Source organism: Uloborus diversus, chromosome 10 (assembly GCF_026930045.1).
Source record: "Uloborus diversus isolate 005 chromosome 10, Udiv.v.3.1, whole genome shotgun sequence".
NCBI classification, from domain to species: Eukaryota; Metazoa; Arthropoda; class Arachnida; order Araneae; family Uloboridae; genus Uloborus; species Uloborus diversus.
The window spans coordinates 12,232,376-12,258,987 of NC_072740.1; the positions used below are offsets into that span (position 1 = coordinate 12,232,376).

Below are 26,612 nucleotides of genomic sequence, written 5' to 3' on the forward strand. Positions count from 1 at the left end.
AAAACTAGAAATTGTTGCATTTGAAATTTTAACAAACTTGTAAAGCAGAAATTGTGCGAATAATTTACGAATAATATTGCAATTTCTGCAGCGTCAGATACATTTCACAATATTTATAAATACATTATCCAATATTTATCATATCTTTTAGACATTCCCAATTTTAATTGAGCTTAGAATGTGGGAAATAACATTTCAATGGAATAATCAAAAACTAATGCTGAAATCTTTTAGTGCACTTCAAATGTGTAATGCAAAATTTTTATGTGTATTATTTCGTAGGTGTTATTCATTCTACTGTTGCACTTTGATGTATAAGGAAATTAGTAATTTTCCCTCGGTAGTAGTTTGTTTTTATATTCGTTGTAAAAAAAGTTATTTTATGAATTTTAACTTTTATCATGTTGTATATATCCTTTAGAGTGCTCAGTAAACAAAATAAGATGTATCTAGTTCAATTTTAAGTTAAAAATCAGTAAGTATCAATAGGATTAAAACAGTGGTTGGAAGTAGCGCGCTACAAGTAGCGACGCTACTGTAGTAGCTACATTTTTTAGTAGTTTGTAGTGTAGCGCACTACTTTTTAAAAAAAGTAGAGTAGCGAGTAGTTCGCTACAAAAAAAAGTAGTTTGTAGTGATTTCTGGAAACTACTTTTGAATAAAGTTACAAAAAAAAAAAAAAAAAACGCGTTTTCAAACGAATCCGACTGGTGCAATTATTACGCGAGTAAAACTTGCACCAATGAGATTCGTAACACTGAAAAATATGAGCTGACCTCTGATATATTATTTTGACGCCATACGTAGTATCTGTTTGACGCCATACGTTGTATCTGTTTGACGCCATTAGTTTGTTTGGCATAGAAACTTTAACATTTTCCCAATATTCCCCTTGAGTAGAGCATGGCTTAGAAAGAAAAAAACGAATTTATTCCGTTTCATGCAAACTTTGCCCGTTAAGCAAAAAGCTTTCGGTATCAATGCCATTTGCACATGCAGTCGAACCTCAACTTACGCGAGGGATACATTTCTAACTTTAGATAAACAGCCCGCTTATGTGAAATTATGTTTCATCAACTTAATATTTCGAAAAAAAAAATGCGGAGCGGCGATTTGTACGTTAGCAATCTGATGTTTCGACTCTACGGTGCGGGGAATTTTGGCTTTCAGTGATGCCAAAGGGAAATTCCATTCACGAAACTAATATTTAGTACCCAAGAAAGAGGGTGATATAAACCCTGCGCTTCTGCTCCAAAAATTTTCGTATAGCGGGTGAGGAATTCGCGTCAGCTGCAAAATTCGTTTCTCGAGTAAAACTCGCTATATAGACATTTCGTGTTAGTCGAATTGCGTTGTAGCCCGAGTCCACTGTTGCTAAAAAATGCACATTGAAGTAAAGTAAGTTTTTAGTTATGTTACATGTTTCGGATAATTAGTAGAACCGTTTGGGGTATTTTTCATATTTCTTTTTTTTTTCTTTTTTACTGATTGGGTGTTCATTTATTAACATATTAAAAGTCAATTATTAAATGTTCTGAGTTTTTGAGATTATTCGGTAAAATTGAAAAATTCGTTTTTTTATTTTGTCCGGGGCATTAGAAAAGAGATGTGTCCAGGTCCGGAACCGTAGCTTGAAGTTCAAAAGCAATTAATTCCTACGAAATATAAGTTCTTCTAAAATTAACTCATATAATGAAAATTAAAGTTCTTCTCTTTTGTTTAAAAGATGATGCTTTTCATCATCTAAATAAATTTTATGTATATGTATGTCTATGTAAAATTTAAATCAAATTATGACTAGATTTATCTCAATTTCAAGTAGCCGAGTTACACTTCTTGAATGAAATACTATTTACTGTCAGGAAAGGATTAAAAATTTGAAAGTTGAATTCCTTCCACATTTAAGTCCTTTCTTGCAGGGAATATTTGCAAATGGTATACAATGTTTGAATTGACGAATCGTTTCAGTAAAGGAAAGAAAGAATAGATAATTTATAGCAATATTCCATGTTCAAATGAACCAATATATCAATCTCAACATTTTTTTTATTCAATCCGCAAACGGTGTGTATTATGTGTATGTTATTTATTTATTTTTTGAAAAGTAGCGAAGTAGCGACTACATTTCAAAAGTAGTTTGTAGTTGCTACATTTTGAAAAAAGTAGTTGTAGTTGTAGTTAACTACATTTGTGTTAAAGTAGTTGTAGTTGTAGTTCGCTACAAAAAAATGTTTTTCCAACCACTGGATTAAAAAAAAGCGTATTGCATATCTGAAATTCATCTTTTTCAAAAATTCTTCTGCATTTTAGCATAATAAATGTGGGTGAAAATTTAATACCTTTTATTTTTTTCTTTCACAGTTGAAGGAGCAAGAAGTTCTGATGTAAAGGAATTATGATGAATAGAATATCACAAAACGATGTAAGTTTTTACTTTTTATTTTTTATTAAGTTTATAAATTTGATTTAGTGCTGTGAAATCTAATGGAATAACGCGAAAAAAAATCGAAGCATACATTACAAATTCTGTACAACAAACTCTCAAAACTAACTTCCCAAGTTGCCTCCCCCTCTCTCGTTCTCTAATTGGGAATTACTTTTTGCCGAAGAGCGATCGAAGAATATCTCCCGATTGTAGCTAATAATCGTAAATACCTCCGAATTATTTCGTATTTATGGTACTCTTAATCCTTTTTATACTGATAAGCTCAAGTCTGCTCCATTCTGTTTTACCATACTTGAATCGAAACCAAAAATTAAACGAAGCCTCAAATGCTTCATATACGTAAAAAACTTTCATTATTTTTTGAACATTCACCTACTTTCCTAATTTTTCAGTAGATTCATTTTTCAGAACGAAAGACTCTACAATTAAATATATGGCAAAGTTATTGTTTTGTATTTCCGATGAACTAGATGATTTTAGTGATGTATTTCACGAATGTAACATTCACACAGAAGTTATCCACCTACTGTGTGGGCGGATTACCGTTAAAACAAACAAAGAAGTGACAGTGAATTGAGATCATTGTTGGTTTACAGAGAAAGTTGGTTGGGATGAAGATAAACAACCGATCACTTTATCATCGCTATCCTTGTAAGAAACTGGGAAAGCTGAAACGACATTCAAGCAACAATTGAGGTTCCGCCTACCATATGTTTGATAAAATTTTCTTTATGGTTTCAATGGTAACAGAGCAATGGATTTTGTTAATGGGGTCATCATGATTTTAGTTAGCTGATTATTCAATTCTGGATGTCAGTGGAATCAGGTGAATCAAGTAGGCGATGACGGATGACATGGATAGTATTATCTTCAAAATAATTGCATTTATTGGGAGGAGAGAGGTTTAAACTTTCTACATTTAATCCATCAAGACATTCCATACTCAGCCTAACCACTTTTTATGGTCTTATTACACGGTGCAACCATCTGCAACTTTTTCTTGCAACTTTATGTATTTCTGCGGGGAAAAATTGCTCGGTGTTGCCGATAATTGCATATAATAGTTGCATTTATTCGCAGGTTTTAACCAGTGATAATTCTCCAGACTTCATGACATCAATGACCTCAGCTATGTATACTTGGTGACGTCTGCCAATACTTAAGGGTAAACCTGTTAGTGGGCAGAGAAAGTTGCAAAACGTTGCTGTAACTGAAGTTGTACCGTGTAATCAGACCATCATATTGTCCTCTGTCTCTTATTAACTTTTAAACATGATGTTGTGCAATATATTCAAACTGGATTTACTTCTTCGAATTTTTAACTTTTTGCTTACATCTAACATTAATAACATATGTTTAACATTTTTCAATCGTGTAAAACATAATTTTGTATCCCTAGAAGAACAATGTTGCAACTCAAAAAGAGTTGATTTTGGGACAGAAAAAACTAATTATTTTTTTAGCAATAAAGTATGAAGTAGTTGCTAAAAACTGACGTAGTTACGAAATGTTAGCCATCAACTATTTACAATGTTCCCAAAATAAATTCTTCTTTTTGTTTTGTAATGTCAAGTCATCCTCCATTTTTCTGAAATTTCGGAATTATACCTGTAACAGTAATGTCACTGTTCTTCCAGAGGTGCGATTTATTAGCTTAACGAGAAGTCAAATAGTTTTATGAATGCAAGAGCAAAAGTAAAGCATGCACGTGAGTTTTTTTTTTTTTTTTTCTTTTTTTTTTTAATCAACCAACGTTGCAAACAGTATCCTAATTTTGAACTTCGTTAATGAATTTTCATTAAAGATATCGCTTGAAAAGTTATTTTAGAAACTCGTAAGAAAAATAATCCCAAATAAACTTCTACTTTTCACAAATTGATCAAGAATCCGAAGCTGTTTTCGGAAAGATTGTTTAGAATATTCATTGATTTCAGCCGTTATGATTTTCATGTTAATCTGATCTGTAATTTACTTTTGTTGTTGTATTTTCTGATCAACACAAATCTTAAAGGTTCTTAGTGAAGCAACATTTAATGAATGCCATGCTTTTTGTCATAAGATATTTTGGAGACATCTCTAAAAACATTTCATTCATTTTTATGTTTTATGTTTTTGTTTATATTATTTACTAGCGGTACCCGCACGGTTTTGCCCGTAGTAGAAAATTAAAAAGATTTTTGATTTTGCTGTATATTTACAGATAATGGGTGATGAATTTCTCGCCAATTTGCTATGTTCATTTGCTCGCCCACGTTATGGTAATTTGCTCGTCCCTGTTGTGGCAATTTACTAGTCCGTGTTATGATAATTGGCTCGGTAAAATGGGCTCAAAATTAGAGTAGAAGAAGAACAAAATCACTTCGAGGTGCTCACCTCTATGCTACGAACTAATTTTGTGCTAAATTTCATGAAAATCGGCCGAACGGTCTTGGCGCTTTGAGCGTAACAGACATCCAGAGCTCCAGACATACAGACTTTCACCTTTATTATTAGTAAAGATAAAGATATTTATACAAGTAGTAAAAAAGACAATGATAAAAATTAGTTCCTTAAAGAAAAATGCCGACAAAACAGCATTTTCCCAAGCACCAATTAGTTTTGTGATCTGATATAGAAATTTGTAAAACACTAATTTGTTAACGATAAGACATATCATAATTATTTATTAGAAAATCTTATCGAGGAAATGGCATGCGTTTTAAGTATTTTCTTTCTATTTGTCCAGATTACTTTACTTCAAACAGTTTTTTGTAGATATCGTAAATTTTTCAACCACAAGGCACTTACTTTCGACCGATATAACAAAATTTGTATTAGCGATGATCAAAAAGACATTGCTTAACAATCTGATGAAACTGGACACAATGCTTCAGGAGCGTTTCTCTGAAAATTGCAGTCTGCAGCAGTAATGACAATCCTTGACAGCAAGTCTCCGATGGGAGAGATCTATTTTTTCAGCTATATAAATCAAAAGATTAAAATATAACTAGATTTAAGATAAGCAGTTCTAATCGAAAGTGTGGTTTAGTTCTTTGTCTTCATCACGGGAATGAGCTTTTGACATGCAAGTTAGATATCAAGTAAGTTTTTTGACCGCACCAAAGCGTCTGTCCTTGACTCATGATTGCCTTGATTTTATATACATATCGTGCTGAAATAAGAAACGAGTTTTAAAAAATATGAAACAACGCTTTATACATACTGAGAATCGTTGCTTATGCAGATGTTGGCGATAATATTGCATGCGTCATTTTTATAAATGTGTACTCACGGGATTTATAGGGGGAGAAATGCAAGTGAGGGGAAAATATTGAAAGATTTTTTTTCCCGAAATCTCTTTTCGATTTAGAAAAAAAAGGAACACGATAGTTCAGGGGTTCCAAACTTTTTTTGATTCGCCGCATTCTTTGCAAAATTAGAATTTTCTCACGTCACCCTAGCATATGTCTTTAATTATACAGGGTGCCCGAAAAGTCCTTAACACATTTAAAAAATTCATAGAAAACCAACAAATTGTCGTATGAATTTGTGGTTTGCGCCATAATACTTCACAGGTTCAAGAGTTTTTATGACATCGAAAAAAAAATGAAAAGTGGGGGGGGGGGAGAAGAAAAAAGTCATTTCGCAGCCAGGGTGTCAGTACATGCTATGCTTGTAATTCCTCGTTTAGTAATTTTCATTCCTTTTTGCGTTTTTTCATGTCAATAAATACGATTTAAAAGTCGCAAATTCATACGACAATTTTTTGGTTTTCTATGAATTTTTCAAATGTGTCAAGGACATTTCGGACACCCTATATGACAATATATTGAAACCATGGATACTTTACACCACCCGCTTTCCTTCTCTCGGCGGAACTCACTTTAGGAACCCCTGCTATAGTTGGTAAAACGAAAACCTTTTCTGTTTCTTGTCATAGGTTATTTTTTAAAGCCTCTTTAAGTTTATTTATTGCACTGAAAATCAGAAATATTCCTCAGAAATGTACTTTAACGTATTTTTACGCTTTGTACCTTGAATCAAAAATAAGCATTGGAGAAAATGTGATTAAGCTACCTTCATCATCTTTGACCCCTCCCCCCCCCCCTCTCTTCTTTGTTACAAAGTGTCGCACTTCGCCTTACTTCCTCCCATCGTCACACGTCACGCAATACTACATGAACATAATGTTATAAAAAATATTTCAATCAAAACATACATCACGCTTTTTACCCATGCCTTTCCCTTGTCACAATCACAATGTCTTGAACCTCTTCCTCCCCCTCAAAATGACATCATTTGTAGAAGATCCCTTTTCCCAAAGTCACAGTATTTCATAAAGGGTAAGTGCTCCAGTAGTCGGCCACAAGGACATAAAACTGCTTCTAAATAGAATATGTATAACGCAAAATCGGATATGATGCATTCCCACATTCCTTTATCTTTCCCCAATTATCATCCAACAACAGTGAAGTTGTAAGTACGTTTTATTAAGTAGTAATGAGTCATTTTATTTTAAATGGTGTGCCCATCATCCTAGTTTGCGATTCTGCTTATTTTTTTCTTAAGAAGACACATCATCTTTAAATGTTAAGTACCCTTATTATTTTCGTTCTGATGTAAATTGGCTTTTACTTATGTTTTAATGGATAGTATAACATTACGTTTCAATTAAAATTAAACTCCTTCTTCGACTCAATTATTTTTAGAGGGGTGGCCTGCAATGGGTATTGAATTCTTATGCATTTCCAAAAGTCGGCCATGACAGATTGACCACTGGTTCTATACTGTTTTGTTGATCTATTCATTAGTCAACTGCGTACCTTATATGGATTTTCTAATATTCATCAAATACTAATTAAAATAAATTATTGACACATCGGCAATTTAGCTGTTTTGAGAAAAAAATTCCCCTTCTAACGTTATTTTTTCTAAAGAAAATGTTTTAAACTTTCTGCTTACTTGACAAAAGGGGGTTATTTCGTCATTTTATTGCCTCAAATGTTGATTTTGACATAGAATTCTTGAAAACTGGTGTTGTAAATTTAGTCCATCGTTGCGTTTAGAATAAATGTTCTATTGCTTTTAACATGTCATTACCAAATGGTGATTTATCGTCTTTCTTATCAAACCATCTAACGTTTATGGTTTGATTTTACTAAGGCTAATTATTTTAAATGTTGGTAACACTTTTTATTACTGCTTCCATATTTATTTCCTTGGGTTTTCTTCTCTAGGAAATCAAAATTTATTTCTTGTTCAAAATAATGCTGACTTAGCTTGAAATTGCATTCCGTAGCAACTAATTCCATTTTAGTTTATTCATCGTTTACTAATATTCTTGTTGAAGGATGTATGATTGTCATCATGACACCCCAAATGTCTGAATTTTAATTTTACCTACATACCGGCCCGTCATTTGGCAAATCAGTGGGGGGGGGGGCGATATTGACACTTCTGGATTTTTACAACATAATGCAATCAAATAAACTGAATACATACCCTTTGCCCCTCCCCCCCCCCCTTGACGAAAAACTTTGAAAAGCCGGACGAGCCTACGTAATTAATCTTACTGCAGTTCGTTCACAACGAAGTATCATTGTTTTTTTATGATAAATTTTGCTTTAAAAGTGATCTTGATTACTAATCTTTAAGTAAAAGGATTTTTACTTTTATTGTTTTGTGGTGAAATTATTTCCAAAACTACAATTTTAATTTAGTATTTCGTATGTTGATTTTCGTTCTAATGAACATAAGACTAGTCAAATGTCAATTATATAGATCAATAATTCGCTCTTTATCGCTCATGAATTCTATCAACTCTTTCGTTCATTCTTTATGTTAACATAAACAGTTAACACTGAAACATTTTTGTGCCTGGGTGGGGGGAAAGGGAATCCAAATTCTCATCTTTTGGAAGTTTCCAAAAGATACAACCCCAGGGTTGAGTGCATTTCAAAATGCTTACCCCCCCCCCCCTCCAAAAAAAATCGACTCAACCCTGGTGTTTTCCATTCATCAAATTTCTTCTTTCGCAGCATATGATATCATTTTAGTTAATGACGTAGAACAGGAATTCTCAAACTTTCAAGCTCTGCAGTCCCTTTGAAGACTGGCATGAGGTCACCCCCCCCCCCCTCTCCCTCCGTACGTGCTTAATACAAGCAATCTAATGGGAAACTGGAGCTGATATGGATAGCTGAAAACTAGTAAATAAGGAAAAATCTAGATAGTTTCACACACAAAATTTAACTCAACTGTTCAAAGCTTTATTTTGAACATCTTATTACAAGAACATATGAAATCCAAGATGAAAAGAAGTAAATACAATTTTTTGAGGTAATGTAGGATCCAAGTGAGATTGGCGTACACATTAGTCACTTTCACAACATTAATGATACAGATAAAGGGTGTCCCAAAATTAACGCAAGATTTGAATTTGCCGCCATTTTTGCAATAAATTGTGAGCAATCTTGATAAAAGGACAATTTGGCAGCTGAGGGTCTAGGGTTATTACAAATGGAGCGTTTTCGATTCTATAATGCGTTTTCATTATCGAACAATTATTTGAAAAATAATGAAAGTTTGGGCGGGTCAAGCAGTTTACTGTTATTGGCTCTCGATATCGCAATTAGGTAATGCGCAGGTGGTTGTGGGATTGCTGACATAGACGTTTGACTTCAAATAACCCCATAGGGAGAAGTCTAATGATGTAAAATCACACGATCTAGGGTACAATTCATATCACCGAAACGAGAGAGTACACGAAAAGGAAATTCCTTATGCAGTGATTGAATTGTTTCGCTGGCTGTATAATAGCATAACACTCCATTTTTACTAACCCTAAACTCCCAGCTGTCAAATTGTTCTTTTTCCGTGTCTGCCAACAATTCACAGCAAAAATTGTGGCAACTTCAAATCTTGCGTTAATTTTGGGACACCCTTTATATACCCTAACACCCCCCCCCCCCCCGCCTTGAGATTCTTTTGCACCCCCCCCCCCCTCGTAGGTTGAGAACAGCTAATTTAGAAGATAAATAATAAAAATAAAATATTGCATGAGATCATTTTCAAACTGATGGCAGCTTAGAAGATAATATAAAGATAAGCGTTATGAAGACTTCCAGAATGCAAAATTCTTTCGTAATTACTGGAATAATTAATTTTGTAAGTACACTGCAGTGCTATAAGTTTCGCATTCAATTTTAATCAAATTTATTCACTTTTGCACCTCAGAAGAGTAAAGAAAATGAAACGGCCGACTACTGGGCTCATGCATGGCCGAGCACTGGGTTTCTATGGCTGACTACTGGAGCATTTTCTCGTATTAACAATACATTGCTTTTTAAAATAAAAATTTTTTTATTCCAGATACAAGTTAGTGAATCATTATCAGAAAGGTACAGCCTAAAGGCTTACTTTGTTTTTGTTGTTGTATAGATAGCTGAAATGTATAGGTTAACAAAACTCAACAACTGATCTCTTAAATGGTCGACTACTGAAGCTTTTACCCTATAAAGGATTACCAAACACCAGATACTTGACACCATCATATAACCATTAACGCGATGATCGAGAACGAAGGTTTTGGTACTACTCGGTTAATGTCTTCGGAAATGAAACATTTCATTCATCAAAGTGACTGTATCAAACTCACTTACGAGTTTATTCAGCCTCTATTTTCAACGGACGAGTTCCCAGTAAAGGTCGTAAATTTTATTTCTGTTGGTTCAGGTTATTTCAATCTTTTCTAGGAATTTAATCAGATTTGGGATATTGGCTGCTTTCTTTCAATGTGGTACCAAATTTGCTGGAAAAAATTCCTGAATTTTCCTGAAGCTAACTGTGTAATAATATCACGAAAGATAATTTCAAACCGTTGATTTATTACGAGAGATACATAAAATATATGCCTTAAAACTATAGAACATAAAGTTTTTAAAAATGTAAAATAATGCATTCACAAGATATTTTGAGTCTATCCTTGCAACCTGAAAATGCACGTTTTTCATTATATAGTTGTATTTTCCAAGTTGTAATGAAAAGTTTCACTAGCGTATTTTGAAATTACAAGAAAGTCGATCCTTAGAGAAATTAATTGAAGCTATATTATAGATATATTTTCAGGTTGCTTCATTTTTATGTGCTAATGAAGAAACTTTGCCTACGTGTATGGCAGTTTGTGTTTTTATTGCTTTGTTGTTATTAGCTCTACAGCCTATGTGAAGATATTTACTTTGGAGTTGTTAATTTTTCCAAATGATACTCAAGACATTAGCATAGAATTTGTGAAGATTACTACTTTCAAATACTGTTAATTTTTCCAAATCATATCCAGTTTATAAGTATGGTCGGCGTGAGGATAATTACTTTTAAACTGTTTCATTCAAATTATATCCGACAAAAATATAGCCGGTGCGAACATAATTAATCTCAAATTGTTAATCTTTACAAATAATTTTTGGGAATATTATCTTTAAAAAAAAACTGACTTTTAGAGGAAAAGAAGATATAGTTTTAATGAGGATTTTTAGAGGACTGCACACATTAAGAACTTAGCAGTGTAGTTTCCAGTTTAAGGACTGTTATCTTTGTTATAATGGGGATTGTTAGAGGCTGTTACAGATAATAAAAGACTATTTTGGTAAGTCGTGGAAGAGAATGCTATCTGTGCATATTTTAATTAAATAAATAAAACATTCGACCTTTTTTCTTTTCTTTTTTTTTCGATTTTCTAAATCTTTTGAGAAGATACCGCAAGCGTATTCTTTTTTTTTTTCAGCGCGGATAGTAATGGAATGTTGGCAAAGTAAAATACTAAAGATGCTTTTTTAAAGGATAAAATTGGAAATATGTTTCGAGAATCACAGTACATAAAAAAACATTATTATATATTTTATAATAAAACTTGCATTGAAACCATGTTTTTTACTTTAGGTAGTAAATTTGCGCTTCCAAAAAAGAATGGAAAGTTTACACTTAAACAAAATGTTTTTCTAATGAAATATTTTCAATCAGATTATAAAAAATATTTTTGATCTAATGAATCAGTAAATAAAAGGTTGAATGAATAAATGAAAAAACAATAAACGATTAAAAGTAAATGATAGATTAAAAGGGTGAATGAATATGAAAATAAGTGAATGAATGAATGAATAAATATAAGAGTTAACTATTAAATGAAAGAATGTAAATGAATAATAAATAAATAAACACGTAAGTGAATGATTGAGTGGGTAAGGGGAACAAACTATTTCACTTTGCCCCCGCATGTGCTTGACTAATTGTACAAAATATTTAAAATACAAATAAGCTTAATATTTACTAATTAAATACTGCACCGAATATTAGAAGGTCTCAATTAGCATTTAAAATTGTAATAACAAAAACTATATCTTTTAACATAACATAAAGAATTTCTGTCTTACAACAAAATATTACACTATGAGCATTAATTTTTGAAAATTTTTCCTCTATTATCTCATGCTTCATTCTTCGACGGTATTTTATTCGTAACTGGAATAGACTACATGTGTTACTACATAGTTAAAATATTACCAGATAGGTGGCGCTAAAAAAATAGTAAATACTTCACCATTTCACTTTGCCAAACATTCCCCTACTAGTCGTTGAATAAAAGAACATTAAATTATATCGAAACATAAATTCACTGAGAACTCTTACTGCTTAGAAAAATTGAAAACTGGCACCAACTATTATCATTTTGGACATGTTAATTTATTTGCCAATCATTATCCATTCGGGTAATGTCTTGAAAGTGTATGAGTTTGACCTGTTTGTTCTCGTAACGTCTGTCGATCAACCGAGCGCGCGTGACTGCTTTTGTCGAACTCTACCGAATTACCCATTCAGTTGAAACATCTAACTCTACATTAGGCGTTAACTGAAATAACACTAGACTGGCAGCACACTTTTCTTGCTCGCGAAACCTAAAATCTTAATGAAATGTCAGTCTAAAGAATACATAAAAGCAGATTGAACTCATTGTGATATACAGCTCAACATCCATAGAACTGTATTACTTAATACTCTAGCTAGAATTAATTCGTCAATCAAAAGAGAGCTTAGGTTGGTTTAAAAATACATGTAAAAAAAGTTTCTCCTAGATAACAGGACACCCCTCAATATTTTTAGACTTGTGGATAGTAATATACTGGAAGAATTTTAGCATCCTATTTCAACTGAAAGAGTGCTCAACCCCTCCCCCAAACTTCATAAATATGCAGAGGGGGGTTAAAAATTCATTGAACTGAAAAAACAACGCTAAGTATTATAATATACACTAATAATATGTATATACATTGCAAGAAAATAATTATTTACAAAAAAAAAAAGCTGGGGAAATTAAATGTTTCTAAATTTGTGGCATTTTCTATGCTAGAGCTAATGTTAAATGAAGGGGTCATTGAGCACCCTTTTGAAATTTGAGTAAGAAGCTAAAACATCTACAGCAGAATACTATTAGTAAATCTAAAAAAATAAGGGGTGTCCTGGACTCAGGGTGGTTCAAAAAAAAAAAAAAAAACCCTTTTCCAGCCAAAGAGAGCTGTTATAAATTTTACCCGGTTTCTTTTTCATTACAAACTATATGGAGATGCTGCCATTCATCTTTTCAGGTTTATACTGAAGATGTTCAGCATATGAACACTAGTACTATAAGGGCCCAAGGCACACATTTAAGAAGTTCAGCATTTAGCAGTGAGTTACCGTCCTTAAGTCAGGGTAAAGGCAGAACTACATTCAATATTCCTAACAGCTCAGTTATCACATCCGAAGACTGCAGTTTCGTTCTTGTTAGGACTCATTAGTCTGGATTAGTGAATAACGGAGCTTTACCTTCAATGCACGAGTCGAACCGCACCATGCTGCGGACACTCGCTCGTGAGATAAATTTACTTTATTTACCAGTTTGTTGGCACGCTCAGCTCCAATGAGTTTTCATCTGCTTCCAGCTCGGTTATTCGCTAATCCATACTGATGAGTTCTGATAAGAACGAAATTACAGTCTATGATGTGATAACCGACCGGTACATTGCATGAAGTTCAGCATGTTTGTCAGATTGTTCAATTATATGTTTTCAGTGAAGTATGCAAGAGTTTACCGTAGCGAGAGCGATTTTCAAAACATTTAGTGGATCAATTGTATGTAAAAATTTTAATCTTATGTTTTTTAAAAAAGGATTAGTTCTCTAAACACACTCCTTAACAACTCCGATATGATGTCATTAACCATTAATATTGTTTACATGAGGATATCTGAGGGTGCAGCGAGGGGGTTAAAACTGTAAGAGCCCTTGAAATTAAATCTTATTGATACTGAATTGATTTTATTCCTAACTGGAATAGACCACATATGCTACTACATAGTTAAAATATTACCAGATAGGTGGCGCTAAAAACAGAGTAACTACTTCACCATTTCACTTTGCCCAACATTCCCCTACTAGTCTTTGAATAAAAGAACATTAAATTGTATCGAAACAAAAATTCACTAAGAACTGTTATTGCTTAGATGCTTTGAAAAACTGGTACCAACTGTTATCAATTTAGACACGTTAATTTATTTGCCAATAATTATCCTTTCGGTAGTATGGTAATTTATATGGAAGTATAAACTGTTTGACTTAAAACCCTATCTGGGGAAAATTTCAAGCAAACCCCTAATCCCAGATCTGACTGCGCTGTGGTGAACCCCCCCCCCCCCCTCATTTCTTGAAGTTTTGAAGATAGAATGATGTTGCATGATATTCAATTTGGTGAATATATTCCTCTTCTGTTTATCCGATGGTATTTTTGGTGTTTTGCTGCTGAAAAAGAGCATTATGAAAATTTATGAATCGTATGTTAGCCTCCTATTTCTTTTTTTTTTTTTTTTTTGTTTATATTCAGAAATACATTTTTACCGATACTTTAGCGTCAAATTTTTAGTGTAGCGCAATTAAAACATTTTTACTGAAATTATGCATAGGAAGTGAAACGCATAAAATAAAACGGATAAAAGCACATGAAGAAACTCAAAGGTTATAAAAATGCACAGCACGTTAGTTAATATTTAGTTATTAACTGTTGATGCTATTGATTTATTCACCTATCAATAATTTGACAATTTTATGTTAAGCTGTTTCTTTCATTTTTTTTATTTTCATATTCAATTGTTTCTTAAAAATTCCGCTTCGCACAGAGGGCTACTCCATGAAAAAGCCGCCATTTTATACCGCACGTGACAGTTCATATATTTTGCTAAAAAAATAGTTTTAAAAGGTACTGAACAAAACTTGTAAGGCCGTGGTGGCCTGATCGGTAAGGCATCAGATTTGTGACCGGAGGGTCTCGGGTTCGATCCTCGCTAGTCGAAGATCCACCGTCGTCATTAATGGTGACTGAGCGACGTCAAATATGCTCATGGTCACAATGTCCTCCAAATGAAATGATACCTCTGGGGTGATAGATCAGAAAGTTATTTGGCTTCTGGTCTGGTTCTAAATTATCGAATTATCGTAGATGGTGCTGCCATCTATCGTGTTATCTGAGCCAAATCGGACTTCCACTTAGAAATAGGCGCTCGATTGAAACGAAAGCCGTAACCCCTCTGCCTTAAAATCGAGTAGCATCGCTACTCGGGCTCGGGTTCCCGAGTGGCACAAGTAACAACAACAAAATTTGTTGCTTAAGAAATCACACACGTTTGGGGTTTCATAAGCAACAAAACTCTGTTCATTACCTTTTTTAATTATTATTTTTAATGAAATATATGAGCTATCACGGCAAATTGGCGGCTTTTTCGTGGAATGACCGTTGATATTTTTTCGGAGAATTCAATTAAAAACTATTTTAAAAAAACCTTCCACGTTTACTTCGTTCTAATGAGCTTTCACTCGCGATAAAAGCCTGAAAATGTGTCTATGCACCCCGCCTAAAATAGCCAATACATTTTTTTTTCTTCGTAATAGAATACTGTATCATTAACTTACGCCTTTCAGCTACACCCTTCAAAACAACGAGAATTGTATTTATAAAATATAAACTAATTATATAATTTTTTCGATAAGTATTGGGTAGGAACTGCTTCAATCATTCGCCTTTGTCCGGTTGAGTGAGTTTACACTGGAGTTCAATTTAAGGTATAGTTGCATAGCTATTATAAGAAAAATAAAACTTTAAACTCGTTTCAACAAAAAAAGTAAATTTCTATCAACAGAGGTTGAAAAATATTAAATATTGTAGTGCACCTTTTTACGTAATGACGTTCAGAAGTTATTTTTTTTTATTTATTTTGCATTTCAAGAAAAAGGTAACAATAAATATCCAATCTAGTTTGGTTTATGTTTATTCTTCTTTGGAAAAGAACACAATAGTATCTGAATCAGAAAGAATTCCGTTTAACTTAGGATTTATTTTATATCTTGTTTCCTAATGCACTGTAAAGTGTATATGCGTTTTATAGCGTCTTATACGAACAACGGAACCTTAATTAATACTTTATTTATTTTGCATTAAAAAAAATCTCTCATAAATATCCACTCTAATTAAGTTTATATTTGCTTTATTTGGAAAATAATACAATAGTATATGAATTAGAAAGAAAATACTTCAGGTAATTTAGATTTCCTTTTAAATTTTGCTTTCAAATACACTGCAAGTTTATGTACGTGATATTTATATTTGTAAGAACTTGTTATGTTTCTCAAATTCAATGCTTCCCTATTTAAAAACTTCAAATACAATGCTTTTTTTTTCCTTTTTTAAGAAACAAATAAGCAGATGTAGTTTTTTAAGCGAAAATTATAATGTTTATTTACGTAACGTACATAAAATACTGAACATTTACTACCTAACGGAGATATTTTATTGCTTCATAAGATTTATATTAGATAGTTCTTATGCATCAGACTTAACAGAAAAGACTTAACGGAGAGAAATTAAAGTTATCTTATCTTTAGATCAAATCTACATTGACTAACTACTATGTAGAAAAAAAATTTTGAAAAAAAATAGAACCGACTTCAAAATTGCTCTAAAAAGTGAAAAATAATTTTATTCTTTAAACACCATCGATAATGCTTTTAAACATAATTTTTGAAGATGGCGCAAAAACAAAACGTAAAATCCAGTGTAACCATGCTTCGTTCATATTTTTTTCAGAAAAGCATCCAAAGTTACGAACGAAACATTTATATCGTTATTCAAATATGTTGTCATCAATGCATACTTTATGTGATAGTGAAGAAACTGGGACTGGTTAAATTTCTAGTTGTATTTGAATTATGTCTGTGAATGATTTTATCTATCGTTTTTGCGCCAACTTCAAAAATTATGTTTAAAAGCATTATCGATGGTGTTTAAAGAATAAAATTATTTTTCACTTTTTAGAGCAATTTTGAAGTCGGTTCTATTTTTTTTCAAAATTTTTTTATTTCATTCCTTTTAGTGTAAATGTAGGTATTTCAGAAATAATAAGTTACCATCACGAAACTTCACATTTTTTTCTTAAATGCTCCATACTAAAAAAAACCTATTGACACGCGTTAAACTTTAAGCGATTGGCACTAAAAACTTATCTTTGTTCCTCTCTGGAAATCATGCGTAGTTAATTTAATTGTAACCATTTAAGTATTACGTTTTTCCTAACTAATTTACATTCCACAACATCTAAGTTGCTCATGATGCAATCCTGTATTTTCTTACTTAGCCCCGATCATCTGTTATCGGCATAGATGATAACGATAAAAATACTACAGAGTAGTTGAGTCAAACCTAATGGTAGCATTGTGAAGGCTTAGCAGATCCTAATTACTGCATCACCTCGCTTCCAGGTTAGGTTTACCCCTACTATGGAGCAATAGCACTGAAGAAAGGAAGATTTCGATAATTCACATAGGGTTACTATAAATCAGCAGGGTTACTAAAATAAAATTATTTACGCCAAAAATGAGACGACAGCGCCAGATTCTCCATTATCGAAATATCCCTTGAAGAAATTTGATGCTTGCTTCAGAGAAGCTTTCATTCAAAAGTATCATTACAATTACTATTAATGTTACTGTTATAGGACACCAAAGTTTTATAACAATGAGTTTCCTATTGTCGTGTAGATGAAGATAGCGAAGACAATGTGAAAGCCAAATGAAGCGAATACTCGTTAGTCTCAACTCGTCAGAACCACGAATGAACGTTACATCTCCTTATATACAACTTGAGAAAGTGCTGGAACTTTCCAGACTTGGAAAGATACAGAAATTAATAGAAGATTCGAGAAAATACGGGAAACAGTACAAACGAAATTTTAGTAAAATTCAGTTTGTCCGAGTCGGGATTTGAACCCGGGTCACTAGTGTGGGAGGCGAGAATTCTACCACTGAGCCACCGTTATCCACGGATGAAAAGTGCGAACTTCGCAACAAAATCATTTAATAGGGAAATTGCATAAAATTTACTGTTTTTTGCCCATAACTTTTTTTCTAAAGAACAAATATGGTCAAACAAAGTAATGGGACCTAAGTTGAGCCATCCCCTATCCATTAAAAAAAGAATAATCAAAATCGGTTCACTAGGTGAGACGCTATGAGTGGACAAACAAAAAAAAACATACATACGGTATGAATTGATAACCGCCTCCTTTTTGAAGTCGGTTAAAAATAGCATATTTTTCAAATGTAAGCTTTGCTCTTCAGAATTCCTTGCAAAGTTTCTGAAAGTTTAAAGGAATGTCTAATGATTTCGTTATCAGCATTTTTATTTCTGACTCTTTCGCAACCTCCATTTTAAATAAAGCCCACAACTTTATGAACTTTACTAGTGTTTCCCGCACGGCTTTGCCCGTAGTAGAAAATGTAAAGGTCTTTTGGTTCACCTGTATATTTACAGATAATGTATGCTGAATTTCTCACCAATTGGCTTGCCCATGTTATGGTTCCCTGTTACGATAACTTGGTAATTTACTCGTACATCTTAGGATAATTTTGCTCGGGAAAATGTTCTTAAAATCGAATATTCGGAAAATCGCTTCGAGGTGCACTTTCCCATGCTACAAACTAACTTTGTGCCAAATTTCATGAAAAGCGGCCGTACGGTCTAGACACGTCACAGAGATCCAGACATCCTGTGACAGAGAGACTTTCAGCTTTATTATTAGTAAAGATTATCCTGAAAGCGATAACTTAGCAGATTGATTCATATAAATAAACTACAGTCAATATAGGAGATAGAAAATTAAGTTACTGCGTTAGAAACTGACGTCAGGCAACTAGTGACTATGGGAGAGATTTACAACCCTTTCATACTCACTCCGATGTTGGTATAGTAAGTGTTTTTCCCTTTGCTGTTCATGGATTTTTTTTTTTTTTTTTTTTGAAAAATAAATGTTTTGGAAAAAATTGGCGGAAAAAGTAAAATAACGTTTTAACAGATATAAACTATGAAAATGTCAGCAAGTGTCCACACGTACCAGGTTTGAACTTGTACAGTTACATATACTGGGCTTTAGAATCAAAATACGATCAACCCTACTCTCCTTATTTTAACCAATTCTGTAGTTTGAAAGCAGTAATAATAATAATCTTTATACATATAATAGCAAATTAACTGATCGAGTAATTCTCTGACGTTATCAACAATGAAACTCGCGCCATAGCATGATAATTTGATAATATTTTTAGGTAATGCTTGACATGCAGGGAAATGCTTTATTTTGATAAGGCTGAACTGGATCTGGTAACTTGACAGTTTTACTGATAGGACTTATTTTAAGAGAATGAAGAGACGAAAAAGTGGTCAACAATGAACGCTAATTACTGGAGTTGAGGGTTAATTCACTGAAGTTAGGGTTAAAATTTCAACTATAAAAATATCACCAAACAGGCAATTACTTCGTTCAAATGTAGAAGCAATTTTCACTCGTCAAAACTTGACGGGCTATTTTCTAGTTATAATAATAATTATGAAAATAATAATAATAACAACAACCAAATGATAAATTATTATTGATTTACGTTACTTGAGACAAGCAATGCAGTGAAGTTAATTACTTCTGTATCTTTGATCAAAGATGATGTGATTGAAAATTAAAAATCGTATCAGCCAGAACGCTCACCTGCTATCGTAGTTTATTTTTTTCTTCGTTTATTTTTTCTCTCTTTTTTTTAAATTACTGATTACCGTTCGCCCCACCCCTTTACATATAGGAAGAATTTTCTGACTGAAAACCACTACTCGAGAATGAAAAGAGTTGAGGTGTGATCAAAATTGCCGCCAACTAATTGAGTGTGAAAACGATTTCGGGTTCACGTCTCCCCCAGTGCTACTCAGACATCCCACCGCTTTGTTTACGATCATATTTTAAAAGCGTTAGACCACCTTTGGATAAGATTCTAAGAAATGGCGAAAATGTGTTTTCATTATTTTTCGGCTTTCGAACTGCGTCTGTTTGTTACTCCCTACTATTTTACCTGAGTCTTTTTTACATAACTCATATTTTACCGCTGATGTAGAAATGTGTATGTGACTTTATTCCCAACAAACCCTCAAGACCCCAAAAACCCCTCCAAGAAGTATTCAAATGAAAAATTGTTAAATCAAGTTGTATTTCACAGCCCACCCACGAAGTCAACCAGCGAAAATAGCGCAATTAATTTTCTCTGGTGTAGGTATGGGGGGGGGGTTATCCTCATATAAATATAATAGCCAATGATTAAGTAACGCTCCAGACGTCATCAACGATGAAACTCGCGCTACGCCATGATAATTTGATAATATGTTTTGCTGATGTTTAAATTACAGGGAAAGGCTTTATTGTGACAAGGCTGAACTGGATCCGGTCACTCAACTGTTTTACTGATAAGACTGTTATTTCAGGGGAAATGAAGAAACGAAATAATGATCAATAATGAGCGCTATCTATTGGGAATCCACTGGAGTTAAAGTTAAAATTTCAACTATCAAAATATCACCAAACGGACCATTGCTTCGTTCAAATGTAGAAGCAATTTTTTCTTGACGGGCTATTTTCTAGTATTCAATACTTACGTAAAATTTAGTGTGTTTGATGTTAAGAGTTCTAAAAAGGCTTTAAGTTGCACCCAACTATTGTTAAGACTTGGCAAACTACACAAATCAATTATTTTAGATGCTTGCCGCTTGTAAAACAGCAAAGCAAGGGACAATGCTTTACGAAAAAATTGCTTCGCTAATGCTTGATACATAGTCCAGCACTAGTAAAAAAGAAGCTTGACCTTGAACAGACTTATTTATGTTCGAATTAAAAGAGGAAAAATTCTTAGAGCATCCCAACACCAATCATCATTAGCGATAACGTAAATTGACTTCCCTCACCCCTATTTTTATAAATGGAACCGTGGAAGCCTCAGTTCAACTGAAATCAACTTGTCAGAGGTCTATAGAAGAAGCCCGGCATCTCTTGTTTTCAGTGTGTTCTGAATAAGACTCGTCCGAAAGCAAATGCCAAGAATCGTGAGAGGGCTTTTTTCTCATCTTTGGTTGCATCCCTGACCAACTGACAAAATATTGTTTAAATAATTTCTCTAAGAAATTATAAAAGTTTTTTCACAACCATTGTGAACTCGCAACTCTAGAGCTCAAATACGCTACCTTGAGGTGATTAACAATACTAAAGAAAAAGGTAAAACATTAAATTCCGCGAGTTTTCTTTGGGGTAAATTACAGGCTTCAGACAGTTTGTGGTGTAATGTAATTTCAGAAGAATAGAGAAGAAAGCTTCCCACAAACACGATGAAAAATTTGTCATTCACTAAGCGTCAAAGCAAGTTATAAGTTACGGCATTTGTTTGTTTTACCTCTTTCATCCGCCATTAGACAATGGCTACAGCGCCCCTTATAGTTTATTGGAGTTGCGAATAGTGAACATCTTGTAGAGACTTTCATAATAAAGGTAGAACTTTTTATTTCATGTGAGGAATAAAATAGATGCAGAAAAAAGAACACGATTTTATTTCATAATAAAAAGTGTATAACTTACTTTTTGGAAATAATGAAGTAAGATAGGGCACATCAGATTAAAGGAGGAGAACATTTATAATTTAATATCTTTATTATTCTATTTTGATTGTGGCATGCTAAGTAAATTAGTTATGTAGGGTTTATCTATCGCGGAGAGAAGGTCAACGACAAAAATTCCATCTGTATATAAAACGATGTGACATGCACTAGAGTTATCATAATGGCAAAATCCAAGTCTAAACAAATTAAAACTTTCTTCTTATCAATTCAGTCGAACTCGCTTTTAACCAACCCCGGATTTAATTAGGTACAATGCAAAGTCTATGGGAACGGAACTTGCTTTTAATGAGCAAGCCCCGCTTAAAGCAAGACAAATTTTGCATTTCATAAAATTTCTGCGTATTTTTATCTTAGAAAATATTATCCTTTTTTGGGAAAAATAAATTAACATTTTGAATTCAGCTGAAAGTAATAAATAAGACATAAATCCTGAAAACAACAACCGTCGACATACTCAATGGCTTCCAAAGTACAGAAGAATTTCAAACTAATTTGAAGCCACGGACGCGAATGACGATGCTTTTCGGGCTAATCGTTCCTCAAAAACAACGAAAAAGATACAATAAGATGTTCAAATCAAATAATCAACTTCTTTAGTACTGTACAGAAATATAAAAATGATTATGAATTTTTTTCACGAACCCGTTTTTTACGAGCACCCCTTTATAACGAGCAAATATAAGGGTCCCTTTGCTTTCTAAACTAGCGAGTTCGACTGTATAATTAAAATAAGGTACTGAAAATCGAAAGTAGATCTGTTCTACATTAGTAATAAAATAAATTAGCCACTCGCTCCGTGAGAGAAAAAAAAATAACTTAAAATACCGATCCCGAATCGTCTCTGGTGTGTTTCTTCAGTGATCGTTGCTAGGAAATGACGCACGCCCCAGTGCACTTGACACTCGTCCTATTCTCATGCAGTTCATTTATTTCCCAGCAATGTATTTCATGTATTCCAAACCCACGACACTGCAGATATTGGAGTCGAGGTCAGGTATCGATTCGATGAAAACCAAACTAGGTGCTCTTATAAATTTCTAATGGAGGAAGTATCGTATGTAAAAGTCGCAAATATGCCTAAGTATATCTATTGTAATCTATTAGCCAAAATGAGATAATTTTACGCATATATTATGCACAAATGAGACATTTTTACGGTGTATAAATATATATATTCACAAATGAGACGTTTTTACGCATATAATGGCACAATAAGACTTTTTTTTCATATATTTGCAAAAATAACGTTTTTACTCACATATTTGTACAAATGAGATTTTTTACGTACATATTTGCACAAATGAGACTTTTTTCAGCATACATTTTCACAAACGAGACATTTTTTGCACATATTTGCAAAAAATGAGACTTTTTACACATATATTTACACAAATGAAACATTTTAACGCATATATTTCTACTTTATTCTTAGAACTTTTAACAATGGCCATTACATATCATAATATGAAGTATCATCTTTATTGTCCGGTACTTATATAAAAAAAATGATTTGCATTTATTGCAGTCGTGACAGTGCGGTCACACTCGCAGTAAGTACAAAACATTATATTCCCTGTACAAAAATCAGTTTTTTTCAAAAGTCGATATTTCTCATTATTATATATAATGATAACCGTGGTGGTAACCGCTCATTATTATATATAATGATAACCGTGGTGGTAACCGTCGTTAAGGAGTTGGTCTCCTGACTGGATTGTCTCGGGTTCGATGTTAGCCGGTTAAAGATCCACCATGTTCGCTAATGGCGACTGGGGTACGTTAAATATGCTTGCGGGCCCAAAGTCCACGACTTTCTAATTCCAAATAAATACTTCTGTGTTTGCTGGATAAGGCGTTGCTCTGCTCCTGTTCTGAGTCAAAACATAGAACTCGATTCACTACCCTCATTTAACCAGTTAGATCGTTTGTAGTGGTAAGTACGGTGGACTCTGGACTAGTGTATTACCGTGTGCAGAAAAATGACAGTAACTGCATTTTTTTTTTTTTTTTTTTTTTTTTTTTTTTTGCATTTTTGTCATCTATTGTACGTTATCTTTGTTGTGCAAGCTCGGCTATTTAGTTTCCGCTGAAAAAAGGCGCGAAAAAAAATGTCTAACTCCAACACTTCCCTATTGAATTGAATCCACCACACATTTCTTCAAATATCTCGAAAACTCATTTCTGTATATCTGCCGTTTACCTGCACACGGCTGTGTAGTGACACGTAATGGTTACTTATACAGTAAAGCACTTATTTTCACGAGGATTTAATGTTCATCATTTTTGCGAGCCCGTTGCAATTGCGAAAATTCAAGACTCGCAAAATATTTCAACTTTATAAATGAGGTTGGTTCTGTTCGAATAAAATTCGCGGAATCACCGATATCTTCATTTTCGCGAAAACTACGACTCGCGAAAATGAATGCTTTTACAGTGTTCAAATATATCACAATCAAAAGCCAAAGTTGAAAATTCCAAACACAGTGAAAATATATTCGTGAGAGTCTCATACCCGTGCAAATAGACACAGAAATTTATCTATAAGTTTTCGTTCAGACCTTACTTAGGAGTTACTTTAGTATATTTTTGAAACTTGTATAAGGGTTATTCTCGCAGAAAAGGTACAAATAGGCCAAAAAGTTCTTTTAACAAAACTAAGTAAAAAAATAATAAAAATTGCATAAATGTTTTTGTTTGTTTATAAATTATGTCCCTATAGTAGTGGTTAAGTTTTCTATTTTATTTTTAAAAAGATTTCAAATATTTTAAATCCCACCTCGTCCACGGAGGGGATACAATAGTCAACGGAGGATATTTTTTATGTAAGAAAGTGTCAATAAAGGTTGTTATGAAAGTAAACATGCGTTTTAAAGCTATATGAACTAATATGTGACTCTTACTTAACATAAACAAATTAAAATGTGGAGGCTTCTGAAATAAAGACTCAGGACCTCGCTCCTTATGAATATCCTATTTTATTGAAAAAAAAATCAACATTCTAGCATTTGTAACAAAATCAATAAAGTGCAACCTAATTTAGTTGGAAAAGAAAATATCGAAAGTATGTTCTTAGTTTCGTTGATGAGTAAAAAAAAAAAACCTAATAAATCAAAAGACATATTTTTTCAATTTAAAAAAAAATTCATTTTCTTTTTTTTTGAAGAACTTGCCAAAGGCCGATTTAACAAGCTTCGCGGGCCGCTTCTGGCCCGCAGGTTATAGGTTATGCATCCCTGCTGTACAACAACATAATCATTGATTTTTGGTTTGCTTCTTATCCTTTCTCGATGAATTAATCCCAAATGGTAATATATACATTGATCACTACAACTTAGACAGGTGAGGTATCTTGCTTCCATATTTATTTGGTCTTTTTTAAATACAAGTTCATGAATTTTCATTGTTCCTGGAAACGGTGAAATATGCTTTGGAATTTGTTTATCTACATCACTTATAAAACTTTCTTCAACATTTTTTATTATTACATTCTTACAGTTTTTTTGAAGTACCGAAACTAAACTTTCACAGTCTGGGATATCTGTTTTCTGGGCAACTAAATTGTCAGCTGTTCTTTTTATTGCTGCTGCAGCTCCATCTGGAGCACCTTTTCCGTGAGAGCTTTCACTATAGTGCCAGTGAATTTCCATCACAATAAACTGAGAGGATAAATATCCACCTATTAACTGAAACATTGTTTTGTTTTTGTACTGAGCACTGGGACCATCACTGAAAAAATGAATCAGGTATAAGAGACTTTAAATTATCTTTGAGTGAAAGCAAATGAGCAGTAACAGCTGATGCATCATGCCCATTACATGCATTGATTGTTCCATATGAAATAGGACTTTCTTTAATATCTTTATGACAATATACAACACAAGTATGTATAGTTAGCTGTGGCTTTGAACCACCAAAGTGGGCTGATTTAATTTCTCTGTGAATCTTACATATGTAATTTTCGGAAAAATCAATATGCATTAGGATTTTATTCCTTTTCAAATTTGTTTTTATGTCTGAAATCATTTGATATTGGTGTACAATGTTAAATGTATGATTAAAAAATTTGATGATATCAGAAAAAAATAATTTCACTTATTCTTTTTTTGTACTCTCAATATCCACTTTCATGGTTCTATGGCAAATTTTTGTTTCACCTTTAATCTTCATAGTAACTTTTTTGTTAACCCATTTTTGAAGAAGCACAGGTTCATCTTGAGAGTCATTTATTTTAATTTCTTTTAATTTGCAGGCATCACATTTACGATTTAGGCAAAGTTCTCTCTGAGGATCACAACATGTTGCTTTAAGAACTTGAGATATATTTTTTTTTCATTTATAATAACAAGACTATGTAGTTTTACTATTAAAAGCTTTATGTTTTCAAGAACTTTGCATAAACATGTCTCCCGATCGGAAACTTTCGGAAATAAGATCCAAAAAGGTCGGAGACGACAAAAAGTTTGATAACTAAGAGTTTGATGTTGTGGGCATTCCTTTATAAACATTTTATGCAAATTATACATAGTATCATTTAAATAATGCTTTTTTTTCTTCTTGTAATTGTTTCTTTTTTCCCTGGGCACAAGCGACTTGCTTTGTCAGATTCTAGAAATTTTTGAACATTTAGCTGTGTTACTTCTGTGAAATCTCTTTTTGACACAGTTTTGTAAGTTTTATTACCATAATTGCTAAGCATTTTGATTGAGGTTATTTTTTTACCTTATTGAGTAGTCGATATTTTTTCATAATTTTACCAGACAAAACTTGTAGCATTGTCTTTTTCACTTTGTGAGATTTTTGGCTTTTAAAGTTAGTTTGTATTTTTCTGCCAATAGCTTCAGCAAACAATAATTTTCTAAACACATTGGATTTGCTTTTTCTATCTTTACTATTTAATTCTCTTCGAACTTTTTCTCGTGCTGATTCATTTTTCTTTTCTTCACTTTTCTGAGATCTGCTGAATCTTTTTTTATATTTTTCAAGTCTAGTATTTAATTTTTTGTTTTTCTCTTCTAATTCCTCTATCTTCTTCTTTAGTTTATAACGGTTTTTTCTTATTGTTTTTTTCCTCTCTAAATTCTAGAATTCTTGATTTCCTTGGCACTGTGTGTGTTATACTATTATCCAATTGAGA

General features: G+C 32.9%; 2 protein-coding genes across 3 annotated transcripts in view; both read left to right on the forward strand.

The window, feature by feature from the left end:
- The window catches only part of LOC129231868 (cytochrome P450 3A8-like), a 220,151-nt gene that overhangs the window by 36,404 nt on the left and 157,135 nt on the right, over window positions 1-26,612 (forward strand). The window lies entirely within an intron of this gene.
- LOC129231866 (uncharacterized) overlaps window positions 2,350-26,612 on the forward strand; it is a 43,129-nt gene continuing 18,866 nt past the window's right edge. Inside the window, exon 1 of the mRNA XM_054866252.1 lies at window positions 2,350-2,422. The gene's annotated coding sequence lies outside the window, so the exon portion shown is untranslated. The remainder of the gene's footprint in view (window positions 2,423-26,612) is intronic.